Genomic DNA, 20,833 nt, shown 5'->3' on the forward strand with positions numbered 1-20,833 from the left:
GACGGGCTGGAAGCGGTAGGCCGCTGTGTGGGTGTGCCTAAGCTTGGGATGTCGGGTCAGGATGCATCGTGCGCGTGGACCGGGATTAGCGGGGCTAGTGGCCCAGGAAAAACCGGTTGGCGGCGAACGGGCTGTGGAATCCAGCGTCCATGAGTCTACAACGGATCGGGTGCCCTCGCATGCACGATCGTGCCGAAAAGTGTTGTCGCTAGGGTTCACCGCCGAGGAAGGATTGGTTTTCCTGCTGCCATGTGTCGACGTGCGAGGAAGGCATCGGGCCAGTTTGGCGTGCTTGTGGCGTTGGCCGGCGAGGGCGTGATGCCGCCCAAGGCTCCGCAACCGGCGAAGGCTGCGCCTGCGAAGACACCGTCGGGGGCTGCTACTGCGGCTGCGGCGGCTTCAGGTGCGGCCGCTCCGGCGCCAGTGCGGCACAACGCCCCCTGCCAGGGCTATGGCGCTGCCGCTACCAGAGGCTGCGCCCCCTCAGCCGCAGCGCCCTTGGCCTAGACAGATGGCCGATGGGTGGGGTGGAGGTGCTCGTGGCGCTGTTGGCCGCGGTTCTGGCACGTTCACAGGTGACAGCAGCTATCCCCCCCTCCCGTGGTCAGTGGGGGGACGATGGCTACGATGCTTACAGGGATGGCCTTCATTGAGGTTCATCGTCCACCGGTGGTGGGCGTGGCTATGCCTGGACTGATCATGGTGTTGCCGGTCAAGGGTTTCAAGGACCACCGGGAAACTTTGTTGAGGATGCGGTTCGCCCCAATAACCAGTTCCGGGGCCGCTACCGAGGTCGTGGTGGTCACCGGCGCCCTCCTCCCCCGCGCCATCTGCCCGTTGCCACGGGTTCGGTCACGGGCCTTGAGGAGGTGCCCACCGATGGTGCTGGTCTACCTCAGGTTGCGGTGGAGATAGTCCGGGCCCTCGCAGATGTGACGGTGCCGGAGTCCATTTAGCCTGCTGATGCTGCATCCGACAAAGGTACGGAGAAGTCCGGGGGTGACAAGCTGTCCAAATGGGTGACTAAGAAGAAAAAGTTGACCTGCTTCCGGTGCGATGAAACGGGACACTTTATGGTTGATTGCTCTACTGAGTTATGTGATATATGTCGGAAACCGAAGCATATGGCGGCTGAGTGTCCGCTTCTTTTAGGGCCCAAACCGACGTTAACATTTATGGGCTCTGTTGCTCTGAGTTGATGTTCTTTGAGTCACCAAGTGTGGCTCTGGTGGCTCCCGTGATTGAAACTTCCTTCCCAGGTGTGGTTAAGGTGGTTAATGGACCTCTTACTGAAGCTCAGATTATTCAGCAGTTGCAGGAGTTGGCACCGGGGAATTTTAACTGGTCTCTGTTGAAGTTATCAGATCAGACTTACAAAGTGGACTTCCCTTCTAAGGAGGATCAGATGAGAATTCTCAAGTTTGGCATGTGTAGAGTTACTGGAACAAGTTATGTGTTACAATTTGATGAGTGGAAAAAGAAGGAGCCTTAGGGTACGCCGCTGACTCAGATTTGGGTTCATTTTTCAGGGGCGCCATCTGAACCCCTGGATAACTTCCTGGTCACTTGGAGCCTGGGATCCCTGCTCGGCAAGATAGAGCAGGTAGATATGCCCTTCACGCGTGCTCATGGTGTGGCGCGCTTGCTGGTTAGTGTGGCTAACATTCAGTTCTTACCGGATGTGGTAAGATGGACTCACGAGGGAATTGCGTATATGTTGGATGTCGAGTATGAGGACCCTGATCTGTTTCAGGATTTTGAGGACATACATCATATGGACACTTCTGAGGGGGAGATGCTCCGGGGAACCAGGATGGTAATGCACCCACTGATGGTGACAAGCCCACAGGGCCTGCAGATTCGTCTAAGGCAGGAGAGTCTGCTCAGGGGAAATCGCCGACTTCTGTTCCGTCTAACATGTTGCAACTGGGATCCATGGGAGCTTTCTCAGCACCTCCTCGTCTTTGGAGTGATCGCGTCGATATGGATGATCCGTCGGAACATTTTTCGCCGGCGATTGCGGGGTTTGACTCTCTGTTGGTCATGGACGGAGTGGGAGGAACTGGTGGGCAGGAGGTCCATGTTACTCCCCCTTCGTCTCTGTTGCCTAGGCTGGAGGTCATGGTTGCTCTGGACGGTCCGGTGGCGGTGGGCGGGCAGGAGGTCCGGCCCTCATCTGCCGATTCTACACCTGCTTCGGGGGGACCCAAAGCAAACTCGGCGGCTAGGGGCCCCCTAGTGGCTCTGGCGGGCCTAGGAGGGGCATGCAGGCAGGAGGCATGCGCACCACCTTTTCCTTCCCTGGTGCTGCGTCCCCCGACGTCTTCTGCGGTGCCATCACCAGCGATGGCTGCCCTGGTGGGAGGGTCGCCTGGTGTGAGCGGCCAGGGGCCTTCCGCTGTTTCGCCGCGCCGACCTACTCTTGCGGCATCGCCCGTCTCAGCTTTCGCGGGTGCTGGTATTGCGCCTGTGGTTGGTGGGGATCCTGTGGCGTCCCCGGGATCCGGACACAGGCCAAGGCCGCGAGAGGCCTCGAGGATTCCTGGTGATCTTTCGGCTGATCCAGTTCGGTTGAGTTCTGTTGGGGCCCGGGCAGGCGGTCTTACCCCCAACAGGGCCACGAGAGAGGAGGTCATTGCTTTTGGAGGGATCCCAGATCCAGTTTCTGAGGGGCGGCGGATAAGCAGCCGTCTCCAGGAGCAACCGTATGTGGACGACATGCAGCTAAGGTGTGCTAGGCGAGCGGCCAAGCTTCATGACATTGAGGTCACTACTGGTATGTCTGTCAATTTGTCTAATTCGATTTTGCATTTTTCCAATGACGTGATTGTTCACAATGCAAATCAATTAGGGGTCTACCTAGGTAGAAATGGTACTGAAATCAATATATCCGTTAATGATATTCTCGATCTCGAAGCGGAGCGCGCTTTGGAGATGATTCGTAACATAGCAGCTGTTAAACCCATGAATGATCATGACATAGATGCGTTGGGAGTTAGGACTCTTGATAGTTTGTGTGCGGATCTGGACCCTGAGTTGCAGGAAAAAGAGGGACTCGATTCCCCTATGGCCTCTAGTCATGTAGATGTTCCAGAGGCTAAATCCCTAGAGCCCGGTTGTGAGGACCGGCAGATGGAGCAGTATAAGCCTAAGCGGAAGTGGAAACGGAAGGTTTATCCAGCTTTGGCTGTGCGTAGAAGTGCTAGGATCCATACATCTAAAAAATTCCATGATGAAATATGAGAGGAATTTTTTGGAATAGCAGAGGTCTGAAAGACTTGGCTAAAAGACGGTTTCTAGTGGAAGCATCTATTGAACACCAGTTGGATTTTATTGCCCTCTCCGAGACTGGAAGGGACAATTTTACACCCCAATTCCTTAGTACTTTATCCGTAGGTATTCACTTTGACTGGCACTGCCTACCTCCAAGAGGAAGGTCCGGCGGGATCCTACTCGGGGTTAGGTGTGACTCGTTGGAAGTGCAGAGTGTGGTCATGGGGGATTTTGCGGTAAAGTTTCGGGTCAGATCAAAGGTTGATGGGTTTAATTGGGCTTTAGTGGCGGTTTATGGGGCCGCGCAGCCAGAGCTCAAACCAGATTTTCTGGCCGATCTGGTTTGTATTTGTGGTAGCGAGCAACTCCCAATCCTAGTTGGGGGTGATTTTAACATTATTCGAAGGAGGGAGGAGAAGAATAATGATAATTTTAACGGCAGATGGTCGTTCATGTTCAATACCATAATTGAAATCTTAGATCTTAGAGAGATAAAACTATCTGGTAGGAAATTCACTTGGGCTAATTCGCTACCTAACCCGACCTTTGAGAAGCTGGATCGTGTTCCCGCTAGTGTCGAATGGGAACAAAAGTTCCCTCTCGTAACTGTCCAGGCGTTATCGCGCGGAATTTCCGATCACACTCCGTTGCTAGTTGACTCTGGCGATCCATCTCATGTGGGGAACAAGAATATATTCTCTTTTGAGCTCTCGTCGTTTGATAGAGAAGGGTTCCTTGACTTGGTGGCTAGAGAATGGGCTAAAGATTCAGGAGGAAGGTCTCCTATCGAGAGATGGCAGAATAAGATTAGGCATCTGCAAAGATTCCTGCGTGGATGGGCTAAACATATCCATGGGATTTATAAGGCTGAGAAGGAAAGACTCCTTTTACTTATTCAGTCCCTAGACTTAAAAGTCGAATCCACTATTTTAGATGCCAGAGAGTTGGAAACTAAGGTAGAGGCGGAATTAAGATTAAGAGATCTCCTTCGGGAGGAGGAATTGAAATGGGCATTGTGAGCTAAGGTTCGCAAGATCGTCCAAGGGGATGACAACACTCAGTTCTTTCACATGATTGCCAATGGCAAGCACCGCAAGAAGAGGATATTTCAGCTTGAGCAGGATGAGGGGACGATTGTAGGTCAAGAAAATCTGAAAGTCTATATTATGAATTACTATAGGCAGCTGTTTGGGCCGCCGGAAGATAACTGTGTTTCCTTAGATGAGTCCAGGGTTGAGGATGTACCTCAACTTGCCTCAGACGAAAATGGAGTCTTGACTGCCCCTTTTACGGAGAAAGAGGTGTTTAAGGCTATTTCACAAATGAAGAATGATATGTCTCCAACGTATCTATAATTTTTGATTGTTCCATGCTATATTATATCCTGTTTTGGACATTATTGGGCTTTATTATACACTTTTATATTATTTTTGGGACTAACCTATTAACCGGAGGCCCAGCCCAGAATTGTTGTTTTTTTGCCTATTTTAGGGTTTCGCAGAAAAAGAATATCAAACGGAGTCCAAACGGAATGAAACCTTCGGGAACTTGATTTTCGGAACGAACATGATCCAGAGGACTTGGACCCTACGTCAAGCAATCAACTAGGAAGGCCCGAGGTAGGGGGCGCGCCTACCCCCCCAAGCGCGCCCTCCACCCTCGTGGGGCCCACATTGCTCTACCGACCTACTCCTTCCTCCTATATATACCTACGTACCCCCAAACTACCAGATACGGAGCCAAAACCCTAATTCCACCGCTGTAACTTTCTGTATCCACGAGATCCCATCTTGGGGCCTTTTCCAGAGCTCCGCCGGAGGGGGCAACGATCACAGAGGGCTCCTACATCAACACCATAGCCCCTCCGATGAAGTGTGAGTAGTTTACTTCAGACCTACAGGTCCATAGTTATTAGCTAGGTGGCTTCTTCTCTCTTTTTGGATCTCAATACAAAGTTCTCCCCCTCTCTTGTGGAGATCTATTCGATGTAATCTTCTTTTGCGGTGTGTTTGTTGAGATCGATGAATTGTGGGTTTATGATCAAGTTTATCTATAAACAATATTTGAATCTTATCTTAATTCTTTTATGTATGATTGGTTATCTTTGCAAGTCTCCTCGAATTATCAGTTTGGTTTGGCCTACTAGATTGATCTTTCTTGCAATGGGAGAAGTGCTTAGCTTTGGGTTCAATCTTGTGGTGTCCTTTCCCAGTGACAGTAGGGGCAGCAGGGCATGTATTGTATTGTTGCCATTGATACGTCTCCAACGTATCTATAATTTTTTATTGCTCCATGCTATATTATCTAGTGTTTTGGATGTTTACGGGCTTTATTATACACTTTTATATCATTTTTTGGACTAACCTATTAACCCAGAGCCCAGTGCCAGTTTCTGTTTTTACCTTGTTTTAGAATATCACGGAAAAGGAAAACCAAACGGAGTCCAATTGACCTGAAACTTCACGGAACTTATTTTTGGATCAGAAGCAACCAGGGAGACTTGGAGTCTACGTAAAGGAAGCTTCGAGGAGACCATGAGGTAGGGGGCGCGCCCACCCCCCCTAGGGCGCGCCCTCCACCCTCATGGGCCCCTCGTGGCCCCCCTGACGTACTTCTTCCGCCTATATATCTCCATATACCCTAAAACTACCGGGGAGCACAATAGATCGGGAGTTCCGCCGCCAGAAGCCTCCGTAGCCACCGAAAACCAATCTAGACCCGTCTGGCACCCTGCCGGAGGGGGGGTCCCTCTCTGGTGTCCATCTTCATCATCCCGGTGTTCTCCATGATGAGGAGGGAGTAGTTCTCCCTCAGGGCTGAGGGTATGTACCAGTAGCTATGTGTTTGATCTCTCTCTCTCTCTAGCTTTGCTATTATAGTTGGATCTTATGTTTCTCCTCCCCCTCTACTCTCTTGTAATGGATTGAGTTTCCCCTTTTGAGTTATCTTATCAGATTGAGTCTTTAAAGATTTGAGAACACTTGATGTATGTCTTGCCGTGCGTATCTGTGGTGACAATGGGATACCACGTGATTCACTTGATGTATGTTTTGGTGATCAATTTGCGGGTTCCGCCCATGAACCTATGCATAGGGGTTGGCACACGTTTTTGTCGTGATTCTTCGGTAGAACTTTGGGGCACTCTTTGAGGTTCTATGTGTTGGTTGAATAGATGAATCTGAGATTGTGTGACGCATATCGTATAATCATACCCACGGGTACTTGAGGTGACATTGGAGTATCTAGGTGACATTAGGGTTTTGGTTGATTTGTGTCTTAAGGTGTTATTCTAGTACGAACTCTAGGGCTGTTTGTGACACTTATAGGAATAGCCCAACGGATTGATTGGAAAGAATAACTTTGAGGTGGTTTCGTACCCTACCATAATCTCTTCGTTTGTTCTCCGCTATTATTGACTTTGGAGTTACTCTTTGTTGCATGTTGAGGGATACTTATGTGATCCAATTATCTTATTATTGTTGAGAGGACTTGCACTAGCGAAAGTATGAACCCTAGGCCTTGTTTCAACGCATTGCAATACCGTTTACGCTCACTTTTATCATTAGTTACCTTGCTGTTTTTATATTTTCAGATTACAGAAACCATTATCTACTATCCATATACCACTTGTATCACCATCTCTTCGCCGAACTAGTGCACCTATACAATTTACCATTGTATTGGGTGTGTTGGGGACACAAGAGACTCTTTGTTATTTGGTTGCAGGGTTGGTTGAGAGATACCATCTTCGTCCTATGCCTCCTACGGATTGATAAACTTTAGGTCATCCACTTGAGGGAAATTTGCTACTCTCCTACAAATCTCTGCACTTGGAGGCCCAACAACATCTACAAGAAGAAGGTTGTGTAGTAGACATCAGCCATCGAGGATAACAAGATGGGGTTTATATCATATTGCATGGGTTTATCCTTCTACATCATGTCATCTTGCTTAAAGCGTTACTCTGTTCTCTTGAACTTAATACTCTAGATGCATGCTGGATAGCGGTTGATGTGTGGAGTAATAGTAGTAGATGCAGGCAAGAGTCGGTCTACTTGTCTCGGACGTGATGCCTATATACATGACCATACCTAGATATTCTCATAACTATGCTCAATTCTGTCAATTGCTCAATAGTAATTTGTTTACCCACCGTAATACTTATGCTCTCGAGAGAAGCCTCTAGTGAAACCTATGGCCCCCGGGTCTATTTTCCATCATATTAATCTTCCAATACTTAGTTATTTCCTTTGCCATTTGTTTTACTTGCATCTTTATTTCTCTTTATCATAAAAATACCAAAAATATTATCTTATCATATCTATCAGATCTCACTCTCGTAGGTGACCGTGAAGGGATTGACAACCCCTTTAACGCGTTGGTTGCGAGGAGTTTATTTGTTTGTGTAGGTGCGAGGGACTCGTGCGTGGCCTCCTACTAGATTGATACCTTGGTTCTCAAAAACTGAGGGAAATACTTATGCTGCTCTGCTGCATCACCCTTTCCTCTTCAAGGAAAAACCAACGCAGTGCTCAAGAGGTAGCAAGAAGGATTTCTGGCGCCGTTGCCAGGGAGTCTACGCAAAAGTCAACATACCAAGTACCCATCACAAACCCTTATCTCCCGCATTACATTATTTTCCATTTGCCTCTCGTTTTCCTCTCCCCCACTTCACCCTTGCCGTTTTATTCGCCCTCTCTCTCTCTCTCCATCCTCCCTCTCTTTCTCTATTTGCCTCTTTTTGCTCGTTTCTTGTTTGCTTGTGTGTCGGATTGCTTGCTTGTCATTATGGCTAGTTCTCTATCTTCTCCATTGTCTCCCGAAAATGAAGTTCTTAATTTTAAGCAAAGGAAGGGAGACAATCTAAAAGACGCTTGGTATAGAATTTGCAATGCTCAAAATAGATCTACCAGGAAGCAATCTACTTCCATTCTTCTCTGCAATTTTTATGCAGGCGTTATGCCTTGGCACAAATATGTCCTTGATACCATTACCAAAGGGAATTTCTTGGGTAGCCACACTTTTGATTCTTATAATGCTATGACAGATTTGTTTGGCTCACCCCCTCTTTTGGTTAATGGAACTATGTTAACTTTGGAGCATGTAATGCAAAAATTTGAAATTATTGAAAATAAAGTTGCTACCGTAGAGTTAATTGAAAATCTGGATAAAAAGATCCACAACCAGATTACTCAATATGGATCTAAAGTAGGAGTCACTTTAAAAAATATTAAGGAGAAGGAACCCATAGTTAATGAAAGAATAAATCAGGATTCCACTAGAATCGATAAACTTGAGGGTATCATTACCAACTTGAGAACAACTTTTTCTTCCATAAAGAATACTCCTAGTCCTCCAATTAAAACTGTCAAGCTTATGTATGTTCCTAAAAATAAGGGTGAATCCTCTAGCAAGGAAACTGCGGATCTCAAATCTATAAGTATTCATCCCAATCTTTTTGCTATCATTAAGGAACCGTTTGCTACTAATGATTTTTTCAATTTTGTGCCTCGAAGTTTGATAATTAATAAAAATAAAGAAACTCCTAAGGGTGATAGATGTCTCATTAAAGAATTACCAACTAAAGATACCTAGATCTATCCTTGCTTTGATGCCTAGCTAGGGGCGTTAAACGATAGCGCTTGTTGGGAGGCAACCCAATTTTATTTTTATTGCTTGCTTTTTGCTCCTGTTTAGTAATAAATAATTTATCTAGCCTCTTTTTTGGTTGTGTTTTTTGTGTTTAATTAGTGTTTGTGCCAAGTAGAACCGTTGGGAAGACTTGGGGAAAGTCTTTTTAATCTTGCTGTAAAAAAACAGAAACTTTAGCGTTCACGAGAACTGCTGCCATTTTTATTTCGAAAGTTCTATTTAGTTAATTCTTTTTGAAGATGATTAATAGATAAATTCCTCACGTCCAGCAATTTATTTTATAATTTTTGGGGTTCCATAACTTGCGTTACCTGCAGATTACTACAGTCTGTTTTTAACAGATTCTGTTTTCCGTGTGTTGTTTGCTTATTTTGATGAATCTACGGCTAGTAAAATAGTTTATAAACCATAGAGAAGTTGGAATACATTAGGTTTAACACCAATATAAATAAAGAATGAGTTCATTACAGTACCTTGAAGTGGTGTTTTGTTTTCTTTCGCTAACGGAGCTCACGAGATTTTCTACTTTAAGTTTTATGTTGTGAAGTTTTCAAGTTTTGGGTAAAGATTTGATGGATTATGGAACAAGGAGTCGGAAGAGCCTAAGCTTGGGGATGACCATGTCACCCCAAGATAATCTAAGTACACCTAAAAGCCAAAGCTTGGGGATGGCCTGGAAGGCATCCCCTCTTTCGTCTAATTCTATCGGTAACTTTACTTGGAGCTATATTTTTATTTACCACATGATATGTGTTTTTCTTGGAGCGTCTTGTATTATTTGAGTATTTATTTGTTAGTTTTCCACAATCATCCTTGCTGAACAAACCTTTTTGAGAGAGACACACACGATTCGGAAATTGTTAGAATACTCTATGTGCTTCACTTATATCTTTTGAGTTATATAGTTTTTGCTCTAGTGCTTCACTTATATCTATTAGAGCACGATGGTGGATTTGTTTTATAGAAACTTTTGTTCTCTCATTCTTCACTTATATTATTTTGAGAGTCCTACAAAACAGCATGGTAATTTGCTTTAATTATTTTAGGCATTCAAGATTAATATTTTTTTTCTTATGAGTGTGTTGAATACTATGGGAAGTTTGAAACTTGATAATTGTTTTGAGATATGGAGATGGTGATATTAGAGTCTTGCTAGTTGAGTAGTTGTGAATTTGAGAAATTCTTGTGTTGAAGTTTGTGATTCCCGTAGCATGCACATATGGTGAACCGTTATGTTAAGAAGTCGGAGCATGATGTAGTTATTGATTGTCCTCCTTATGAGTGGCGGTCGGGGACGAGCGATGGTCTTTTCCTACCAATCTATCCCCCGAGGAGCATGCGCGTAGTACTTTGCTTCGATAACTAATAGATTTTTTCAATAAGTATGTGAGTTCTTTATGACTAATGTTGAGTCCATGGATTATACGCACTCTCACCCTTCCACCATTGCTAGCCTCTCTAATACCGCGCACCTTTCGCCTGTATCATACACCCACCATATACCTTCCTCAAAACAGCCACCATACCTACCTATCATGGCATTTCCATAGCCATTCCGAGATATATTGCCATGCAACTTTCCACCATTCCGTTTACTATGACACGCTCCATCATTGTCATATTGCTCCGCATGATCATGTAGTTGACATTTTAGTTGTGGCAAAGCCACCGTTCATAATTCTTTCATATAAGTCACTAATGCATCATTGCTATCCCGATATACCGCCGGAGGCATTCATATAGAGCATACTTTGTTCTAGTATCGAGTTGTAATCATTGAGTTGTAAATAAATAGAAGTGTGATGATCATCATTCATAGAGTATTGTCCCAATAAAAAAAGAGAGAAAGGCCAAAAAAAGGAAGGCCCAAAAAAAGAGAATAAATAAATAAAAAGGGGCAATAGTACTATCCTTTTTTTCCACACTCGTGCTTCAAAGTAGCACCATGATCTTCATGATACAGAGTCTCCTATGTTATCACTTTCATATACTAGTGAGAATTTTTCATTATAGACCTTGGCTTGTATATTCCAACGATGGGCTTCCTCAAAATGCCCTAGGTCTTCGTGAGTAAGCAAGTTGGATGCACACCCACTTAGTTCTTTTTGTTGAGCTTTCATATACTTATAGCTCTAGTGCATCTGTTGCATGGCAATCCCTACTCGCTCACATTGATATCTATTAATGGGCATCTCCATAGCCCGTTGATACGCCTAGTTGATGTGAGACCATCTTCTCCCTTTTTGTCTTCTCCACAATCACCATTCTATTCCACATATGGTGCTATGTCCATGGCTCACGCTCATGTATTGCGTGAAGATTGAAGAAGTTTGAGAACACCAAAAGTATGAAACAATTGCTTGGCTTGTCGTCGGGGTTGTGCATGATTTAAATACTTTGTGTGGTGAAGATGGAGCATAGCCAGACTATATGATTTTGTAGGGATAACTTTCTTTGGCCATGTTATTTTGAAGAGACATAATTGCTTAGTTAGTATGCTCGAAGTATTATTATTTCTATGTCAATATTAAACTTTTGTCTTGAATCTTTCGGATCTGAATATTCATACCACAATTAAGAGAATTACATTGAAATTATGCCAAGTAGCATTCCACATCAAAAATTCTGTTTTTATCATTTACCTACTTGAGGACGAGCATGAATTAAGCTTGGGGATGCTTGATACGTCTCCAACGTATCTATAATTTTTGATTGTTCCATGCTATATTATCTCCTGTTTTGGACATTATTGGGCTTTATTATACACTTTTATATTATTTTTGGGACTAACCTATTAACCGGAGGCCCAGCCCAGAATTGCTGTTTTTTTTGCCTATTTTAGGGTTTCGCAGAAAAAGAATATCAAACGGAGTCCAAACGGAATGAAACCTTCAGGAACGTGATTTTTGGAACGAACATGATCCAAAGGACTTGGACCCTACGTCAAGCAATAAACCAGGAAGGCACGAGGTAGGGGCGCGCGCCTACCCCCCCCTCCCCAGGCATGCACCTCCACCCTTGTGGGGCCCATGTTGCTCCATCGACGTACTCCTTCCTCCTATATATACCTACGTACCCCCAAACTACCAGATACGGAGCCAAAACCCTAATTCCACCGCCGTAACTTTCTGTATCCACGAGATCCCATCTTGGGGCCTTTTCCGAAGCTCCGCCGGAGGGGGCATCGATCACGGAGGGCTCCTACATCAACACCATAGCCCATCCGATGAGGTGTGAGTAGTTTACTTCAGACCTACGGGTCCATAGTTATTAGCTAGATGGCTTCTTCTCTCTTTTTGGATCTCAATACAAAGTTCTCCCCCTCTCTTGTGGAGATCTATTCGATGTAATCTTCTTTTGCGGTGTGGTTGTTGAGATCGATGAATTGTGGGTTTATGATCAAGTTTATCTATGAACAATATTTGAATCTTATCTTAATTCTTTTATGTATGATTGGTTATTCTTTGCAAGTCTCTTTGAATTATCAGTTTGGTTTGTCCTACTAGATTGATCTTTCTTGCAATGGGAGAAGTGCTTAGCTTTGGGTTCAATCTTGCGGTGTCCTTTCCCAGTGACAGTAGGGGCAGCAAGGCATGTATTGTATTGTTGCCATCGAGGATAACAAGATGGGGTTTATATCATATTGCATGAGTTTACCCCTCTACATCATGTCATCTTGCTTAAAGCGTTACTCTGTTCTCTTGAACTTAATACTCTAGATGCATGCTGGACAACAGTCGATGTGTGGTCTAATAGTAGTAGATGCAGGAAGGAGTCGGTCTACTTGTCTCGGATGTGATGCCTATATACATGATCATACCTAGATATTCTCATAACTATGCTCAATTCGATCAATTGCTCAACAGTAATTTGTTTACCCACCGTAATACTTATGCTCTCAAGAGAAGCCTCTAGTGAAACCTATGGCCCCGGGTCTATTTTCCATCATATTAATCTTCCAATATTTACTTATTTCCTTTGCCATTTATTTTACTTGCATCTTTATTTATCTTTATCATAAAAATACCAAAAATATTATCTTATCATATCTATCAGATCTCACTCTCGTAGGTGACCGTGAAGGGATTGACAACCCCTTTAACGTGTTGGTTGCGAGGAGTTTATTTGTTTGTGTAGGTGCGAGGGACTCGTGCGTGGCCTCCTACTGGATTGATACCTTGGTTCTCAAAAACTGAGGGAAATACTTACGCTGCTCTGCTGCATCACCCTTTCCTCTTTAAGGGAAAACCAACGCGGTGCTCAAGAGGTAGCAAAGAACAATAAGGCTCCCGGGCCGGATGGCTTCCCGGCAGAGTTTCATAAAAAATGTTGGCACATCATCAAAGGGGATTTACTCCCAATGTTCTATGATCTTTTCTCTGGACAGCTTCAGTTGTTTCAACTTAATTTTGGAACGATTACTTTACTCCCCAAGAAGACAGAGGCTGTTTGTATTGAGCAGTTCCGGCCCATCTGTCTTCTTAATGTAATTTTCAAAATTTTCACCAAGGTCAGGACTAATAGACTTACGCAAATCATGCACTCCGTGGTGAAGCCGTCCCAGACTGCTTTCATGCCAGACAGAAACATCCTGGAAGGGGTTGTCGTTTTGCATGAAACACTCCATGAGATCCACTCAAAAAAACTAGATGGAGTAGTTTTCAAAGTGGACTTTCAGAAGGCATACGACAAGGTCAAATGGCCATTCCTTCAGCAGGCTTTGCGTATGAAAGGTTTTGATCACGCCTGGAGACACTAGGTAGACTCCTTCACGCAAAAAGGGAGTGTTGGAATTAAAGTGAATGATGACATAGGACACTATTTCCAAACCCACAAAGGACTGAGGCAAGGGGATCCGATGTCTCCTGTCCTCTTCAACATAGTGGCTGATATGTTGGCAATTCTTATAGGAAGGGCCAAGGATGTATGTCAGGTAGGAGGCCTCGTCCCGCACTTAGTAGACGGAGGTGTATCCATTCTACAGTATGCCGATGATACCATCATCTTCATGTAGCACGACTTGGCTAAAGCCCGCAACATGAAGCTCGTGTTAAGCTTGTTCGAACAATTGTCCGGGTTAAAGATTAACTTCCACAAGAGCGAGTTGTTCTGTTTCGGAAGAGCTAAAGATGAACAAGATGCGTACAAGCAATTGTTCGGGTGTGAATTGGGGGCTCTACCTTTTACGTATTTAGGTATACCAATTCACCATCGTAAGCTAACCAACAGAGAATGGAAGTGTATTGAGGATCACTTTGAGAAGAAATTGAGTTGCTGGAAAGGCAAGCTGATGTCATACGGAGGACGATTAATTCTAATTAATTTGGTCCTCACGAGTATGCCCATGTTTCTTCTCTCGTTCTTCGAGGTTCCGGTGGGAGTCCGGAAGAGGCTAGATTTCTATCGATCAAGATTCTTTTGGCAGAGTGATGATGTTAAGCGAAAATACATACTTGCTAAATGGGATATCATCTATAGGCCAAAAAACCAAGGGGGTCTTGGTATTGAGAATCTGGAAGTAAAGAACAGATGTCTCCTTAGCAAGTAGCTATTTAAGCTTTCTGTCGAGACGGAGGCCACTTGGGCTCAGATCTTGCGGAACAAGTACCTTCACTCCAGAACCTTATCCCAGGTGACAGTGAGGCCGACTGATTTGCCTTTTTGGAAAGGACTGATGAGAGTTAAATCACTCTTTTTCAATAGGACAAGATTCATAGTGGGAAACGGTACTGCTACGAGTTTTTGGGAGGATACATGGCTAGGGGAGACGCCCCTCGCACTCCAATATCCTTCCTTGTATAATATCGTCCAGCGTAGAGATGCCTGCGTTGCAACAGTGATGCAGTCCATTCCGCTTAATATCCAGTTTAGGACGACGCTAGTGGGGGCCCGTTGGGAAGCGTGGCTCAATCTTGTCCGAAGATTAATGGATGTTCAGCTGTCTCAACTGCCCGATCAGTTGTGCTGGAAACTAACTAAGAATGGCGAATTTTCAGTTAAATCCATGTATTTGGATGTTATCAACTCTAGTGTGATTCCTCGATCGAAACATCTTTGGAAAGTCAAAGCTCCTTTGAAAATCAAAGTGTTTATGTGGTTTGTGCATAAACAAGTTATTTTAACGAAGGATAATTCAGTAAAACGCAATTGGACAGGATCTACCAGATGTAGTTTCTGCGACCAACACGAATCCATCGATCATCTCTTTCTGGATTGTCCTTTGGCAAAAAAATTGTGGTGGTCGGTCCACATAGCTTTTAACATCACTCCACCGAATTCCATCAATACGTTATTTGGGACGTGTCTTGATGGGATAAATTTTGAGACAACGAGACTCATTCGTGTGGGAGTGTGTGCTTTATTATGGGCAGTCTGGAATTGCAGAAATGATTTGGTTTTTAACAGAACAACAAATATTCATTTTTTGCAGGTTATATTCAAGGCCACTGCGTTGATCCGTATGTGGTCGCTACTCACTCCGACGGAGGCCAGGGAGCGTTTGGTTACTGCGTCTACCCGATGGGAGATGGTAGCACGGAGTATTTTCAACCGGTTTGGATGGCGGTCATGTAATAGGATAGGCATGTAGTGCTATTCTCTTTGTATGCTAGCCGGTTGTGGCTTTTTCTTATTTCTGTTTAGCTCTGGTGGAGCCTTTTACCTTTATTGGTCGAGACTTGGATATTGATGTTGGATATTTTGCTTTTTAATAATATTAGCCGTATGCATCATTCAGATGAAGAGGCTCCTTTTCGAAAAAAAGATCTGATTTTATTTAAATATGATGAGTTTATATTATTGTGTCAAGCTTCTTTTGTTGGTTTGATTCTATCTAGGGTTGAAATATTTCGTCTACACCATGGTGAAGATATTGTGATTCGATGGTCTGCACGTCTAGGGGATACTCATTGATCCAAGTACGGTACGTAATGGCTCAAAGCTTTTCATATTTTGGATGGAATACTCAAGACTAACCTTTACTAGTAATCAAGTTCGTGGGGTGTGAGAGAGTGACAACACCGTTGCTTCGATCTAACTGCATTCTCTTTACCGAAGTGTTGGAGCATTTCGTCTTGCAGAGTTGATACAACGAAGGAGATATTTCCAAGAGATTTCATTGTAATTATTAGTCATAGGAATTACTTTGATTTTTTTGGATCTTAGATTCAAATAAGTGTACCTGTAATAGTTATGAGTATAAAAAAATACTTATGTTTCTAAAAAAGAACCAAAGTTTTCTCCCATCTCAGCCCATTTCAACTAAACAGTAAAATGAAAGATCAAACTGTTTTTTTTTGCAAAAGAAAAACAAAGGACCAGACTTGAATACCCAGTTTACGACCAAACCATTATCGGATTCTGCCCTGCCCGTCAATATCCAGCGCCTAATGTATTTTTTCCAAAGATTCCGACATCTAATATTTGAAGTTATTGTCACATTATATTTATATAAATATATGTTGAACAAATTACTTTGAATATTAATCATTGTATGAAGCCAATCCGACAGTACAGAGGTGGAAAATTCAAATACTATTGGCCGTTGGATATCGTGTTCACTCCACTGGATTTTGCCATGTGTATTATCTAGAAAATTCCATGGTTGAGTTTAATCACAATTCCCAAACATCAAGACACAAGCACTTCTCCTTTGTTCTATAATCTTCCATTTTTATTATTTAAAAGAATCTCCTAAATAAATCCCCTTATTTTTTTACTTTGTGATTTAGAGCGCACAATATACACAAACCACAAAACTTAAGGCCTCCTCTTTGTTCTATAACCTTCCATACTAAAATTATCCCAAAAAAATCTTCTACCTGAATTATCATTCCTTTTTTTCTTACTTTATGATTTAAAGTGCATAAATATGCACAAACCTCATCAGAGACACTTCGCATATGTTTTAGACTCTTCTACTAATTAATTCCCATGTTTTTTCCTTCTAAAGAATTGCCATTTACTTTTACTTTATGTGATGTTCAAGGCTATGACACGACTTCATAAATTTCATTTGTCTTTGAAGATTGAATATACTAGCTACTCAAAACTTGAATACGAGATACCTAAAGACAATTGTGATGGGTATATTTCATACGAGTTTTGTATAGAATTATACCATGCAGTCTTCCAATATTTTTGTAGCTATAATTTAGTTTTCAACGCGATGAACTAAGGGAACTAAATCTACGTTTACGCCATGCATATATGATACTAAACTTATCTAGATTTTTTTCTGTTATAAGGGCATCTCCAAGCCGACCCCCAAACCGCCCGTTTACGTTTGGACGCGGTTGTACGAACCCTGCAAGTCATCTACCGCCGACCGTCATCGGTCCGCAGAGCTGTCCGGACCACAATTTCCTTGCAAATCGAAATCGAACGAGGCGGGCTTTGCGGGACTCCGAACCCGAACAACGTAGGACTCCGACACCCCCGTCCCACCCGAAATTGAGGCGAAGCCCGCGCTTTTGTAGCTGGCCGCATTGTTTCCGCAGCAAAATATCCACTCCTCTCTTCCATCCCGCCGCTTTCCACCAAGTTCTCGCCTTTTTCCCATAAACAGGAACCAAATGATATGAGGATGATTGTGCAGGCCATCCGTTTTAAGATGTTGAGGCGGCATAAGGAAGAATTGAAAGCAGAGGAGAAGGCAGCGGCGGATAGGGAGGTGGCCGAGACGACGGAGAAGGAGGTAGATGCAGCAATGGCAGATTGAGCATGAAGGATCGGATTGCATGTCCAGCAAGGCATGAAAATGCAATCTTCTTTCGGCATGTAAAAACTATGCATACCTGCTCCTTTTGGTTGTGATCCGGCACGCTTTATGTGGTCGAACGGATTTGAATTTCAAATTTACCATACTAGCGGAATTTAAGGGATAGCGTTAGATGGCCGGCTCCCGCATCCGTGTTCGTGGGCTGCCTCCTATCCACAGACAGATATTGTGTCTGATTTGAGGGTCGGCGTTGGGTATACCCTAATTTATTGTGCCGTTGTTATTCGTGCATACTTTAGACATCTAAAACTCCTATGTTGTAACTATCTTACTAGTAGTGATATACTTTCTCCGTTTGAAAATATTTGTCATTAAAATAGATTAAAAAATATGTATTTAAAATTAAAATACATTCTGTTTTATTCATTTTGATGATAAGTATTTTTGGAAGGAAGAAATAGATGATAAACATAGCTGTAAGTTTTGGTGAGGCAAGACGCACGAGATTTTCTTGGGGGACCTCTACGCGAGTTGCTACTTTTCGAGGGAGAAATTTTCTACCCAAGCGCAGCTGTACCTGACTGTCACGATGTAACACTACAGTCTATTTCCTTTTCGTTTGCTTGCGTGTAATAATGTGCCAGACACTCTCTTGACCCATGGTGCAAAGGCGGCGTACGTGCCCAAGCTGTGTGGTTGTGGACAATGCCCCAACGGAGTCCATGCATGTTCTTTCTTCCTGACGCCACCCCTCCACAGGCCTCGTGTTTCCTGGCGAAGAGTCGAGAATTTCTTGTTCTGCCTCTTGAAACGACCAAGACTGAAATGTGGCGTTGCCACGTTGGTTTAAGTGAATACTTGGTGGTTATAAGCTGCCTTCAGTGAGTCAGAATCTACCTTACACGTACGCACACCATCTCACACGTCGCTTCGCTTGCTCTCTCTTTCTGCGTGTGTCATCCGTCTATATTTATAGCCTGACAGGCCCTGCGTGCACATATAGCTCGCAGTCTGCGGCTGGTGATTTTGAGAATGATGCCTTGGTCCATACACAGGCCAATTTGGACGTCACGTTATTAATAGGCTTAATTGAGTCCAAACCAAACGGCACCTATGAGATTATCCACATGTGTACCCTAAATCCTGATCATCTGGAGTACTAGTTTCCCAGGATGGCATTTTGTAACGGACATGTTCTCATCCAAACACTAGTATGTATTGTACATGACCCTCGATCAACCAAATACACGCTCGATAGGACTTGACTGGCATTCCCTGTATCCAGTCTAAATCTGACAGATATAAGGAACGTCCGGATGTGCCCCTTACGTTGGATCCGGCCCATACTGGTTCACCTGACCCCACATAAAATGATCCTATCCGCACCTCCAACCAAAACTTCAGCCGCATTTCACTCCACTTTCCTCTCCTCCCGTCCACTCCCTCCGCCCACAAGCTTCCGTCCGACGATTTTTTACCCACTTCAGCATGGCGGGCAGCAGATTCGAATCCTACACCTTCAGATTCGTTGACCCGAAACTCATCCCACGAGGCTCTGAGGAGGAGATGACCATCTGTCTCGCGCTCCGCCGCTCCTGGGAGGAGCCCGCCCGACGGTAGCGCTCGGACTCATTCCGCCTGAAATCCATTGCGTCACCCCAAATGGCGCATGGGTCCGGCAGAAAGTGTGTCACCGCTGCCTCACCGGAGACGTTGCGGTCCGTCTGGCGTCCGAACAGGCCGGCGGATGCGCAACCGTTTCGTTGGCGCGCCGAGGGGAAGGTGAACCCAAAGACATCTGCCAACACAAATACGGCGCGACGTGCCCGCTGTACGAGGCAGCGGGGGTGGGAGGCGGCAACACCCCTCATCGTAGAGGACGTTGGCGAGGCAGGGTCGCATTCTTTGGTGCCCCGCGTGGTGCATGGCCACCCTGGGCGCCACAAACCGCGTTGTGATTGACGTCACCGGCTCCTCCCAAGACAGATCCATCATCGATCTTACATCCACCGGCATCGTAAAGGTTCCGAACCCCGACGAGAAAGAGCAGGGCATGGTAGATGGTGACGCCTTGAGTTCCGTCAGCCGGTCCATGTCTCATGTCCTACTCTACCTCGTCGGTGACCGGATCAACACTTCGAGGGGCGCCGCCGGCCGCCGGATATGAGCACGGTGGAGCCAGCGGAGCTCCGCTTAGATTGGATTTTACGTTCCATGTAATAATTTAGAATTGGTGATTTAGAAATGGTGTTTTTGTTGTGGAATCAACTTTTTGTGTATTGTCCGATCACTGTCCATGGACACGCTCAGGCGCGTCTGTAGGCGTTTGAGGCTGGATTTGCGATTGTAGATGCTCTGATACATCCAAGGCAACGTGTTATTATTGTTTCTGATCGACGGCAGAATATTACTACAAGGAGAAAAGATAATTATAGAGGGCCCATAGCCCCAACTATCCAGGCGCCAATAGATATTGTTTTAACTAGTGCAAATGAAAATCTCATTGAAATTTCTGAAGTTTCAATCATTTACACAGATACTAAGATAGTTGCCTTTTGGTCAAAATATTTCTATCATTACAGTAGAACACATGGATTCAAATTATTTTCAAAAATTCAAAATACTTGGTCATATTGTTACCGAAATCAAGTGAAATGTTTGGTCATTTGGTCGAATTGAAAACTGAAATTACTTCATTTACCGTGTTATGCGACCAATAATTTTTGGCCAACACTTTTCATTACTAGCAAGTGGGTCCCGTGCGTCAGCATCTTATTGAATATATTGTCTTCTTCTCATCTCCGTCCGATCCCCACAAGCTCTGACGATGATGTGCTCTGGTGTGGTGTAAGAGCGTGTGTAATAGTATTGCCTAACAACTGGCTATATGGGTTATCATGTTACATATAGTCAATCTAATAACCAACATGTATGATAGCTACTCCCTTCGTCCATAATATAAGAGCATTTTGCAAGCTATGAGACGAAGGGAGTAGTTGCTAAGTAGTACTACTTTATTAATGCATGACCCGTCATACACTCTTATAATATTTTTTGGAGTTCGCCTTGCAGCCGGCTGTTAATTTAAAATTAGCTTCCTTTTTCTTTTCTCTTCTCTCTCATCCAAGTCAACACAAATATAATTGTTTAATCCTTATAACCAGCTGACTATATCTTATTAAACATGCT

The 20,833-nt window shown here is 44.2% G+C and overlaps 1 pseudogene; it reads left to right on the forward strand.

Annotated features, from left to right (window-relative positions):
* Positions 1 to 2,264: 2,264 nt before the first annotated feature.
* LOC147986944 (uncharacterized) lies at positions 2,265 to 3,243 on the forward strand (annotated as a pseudogene).
* Positions 3,244 to 20,833: the final 17,590 nt, after the last annotated feature.

The sequence above is a fragment of the Triticum urartu genome, chromosome 2A (genome assembly GCF_056163025.1).
Source record: "Triticum urartu cultivar PI428250 chromosome 2A, HENAU_Tu73, whole genome shotgun sequence".
Taxonomy (NCBI): domain Eukaryota; kingdom Viridiplantae; phylum Streptophyta; class Magnoliopsida; order Poales; family Poaceae; genus Triticum; species Triticum urartu.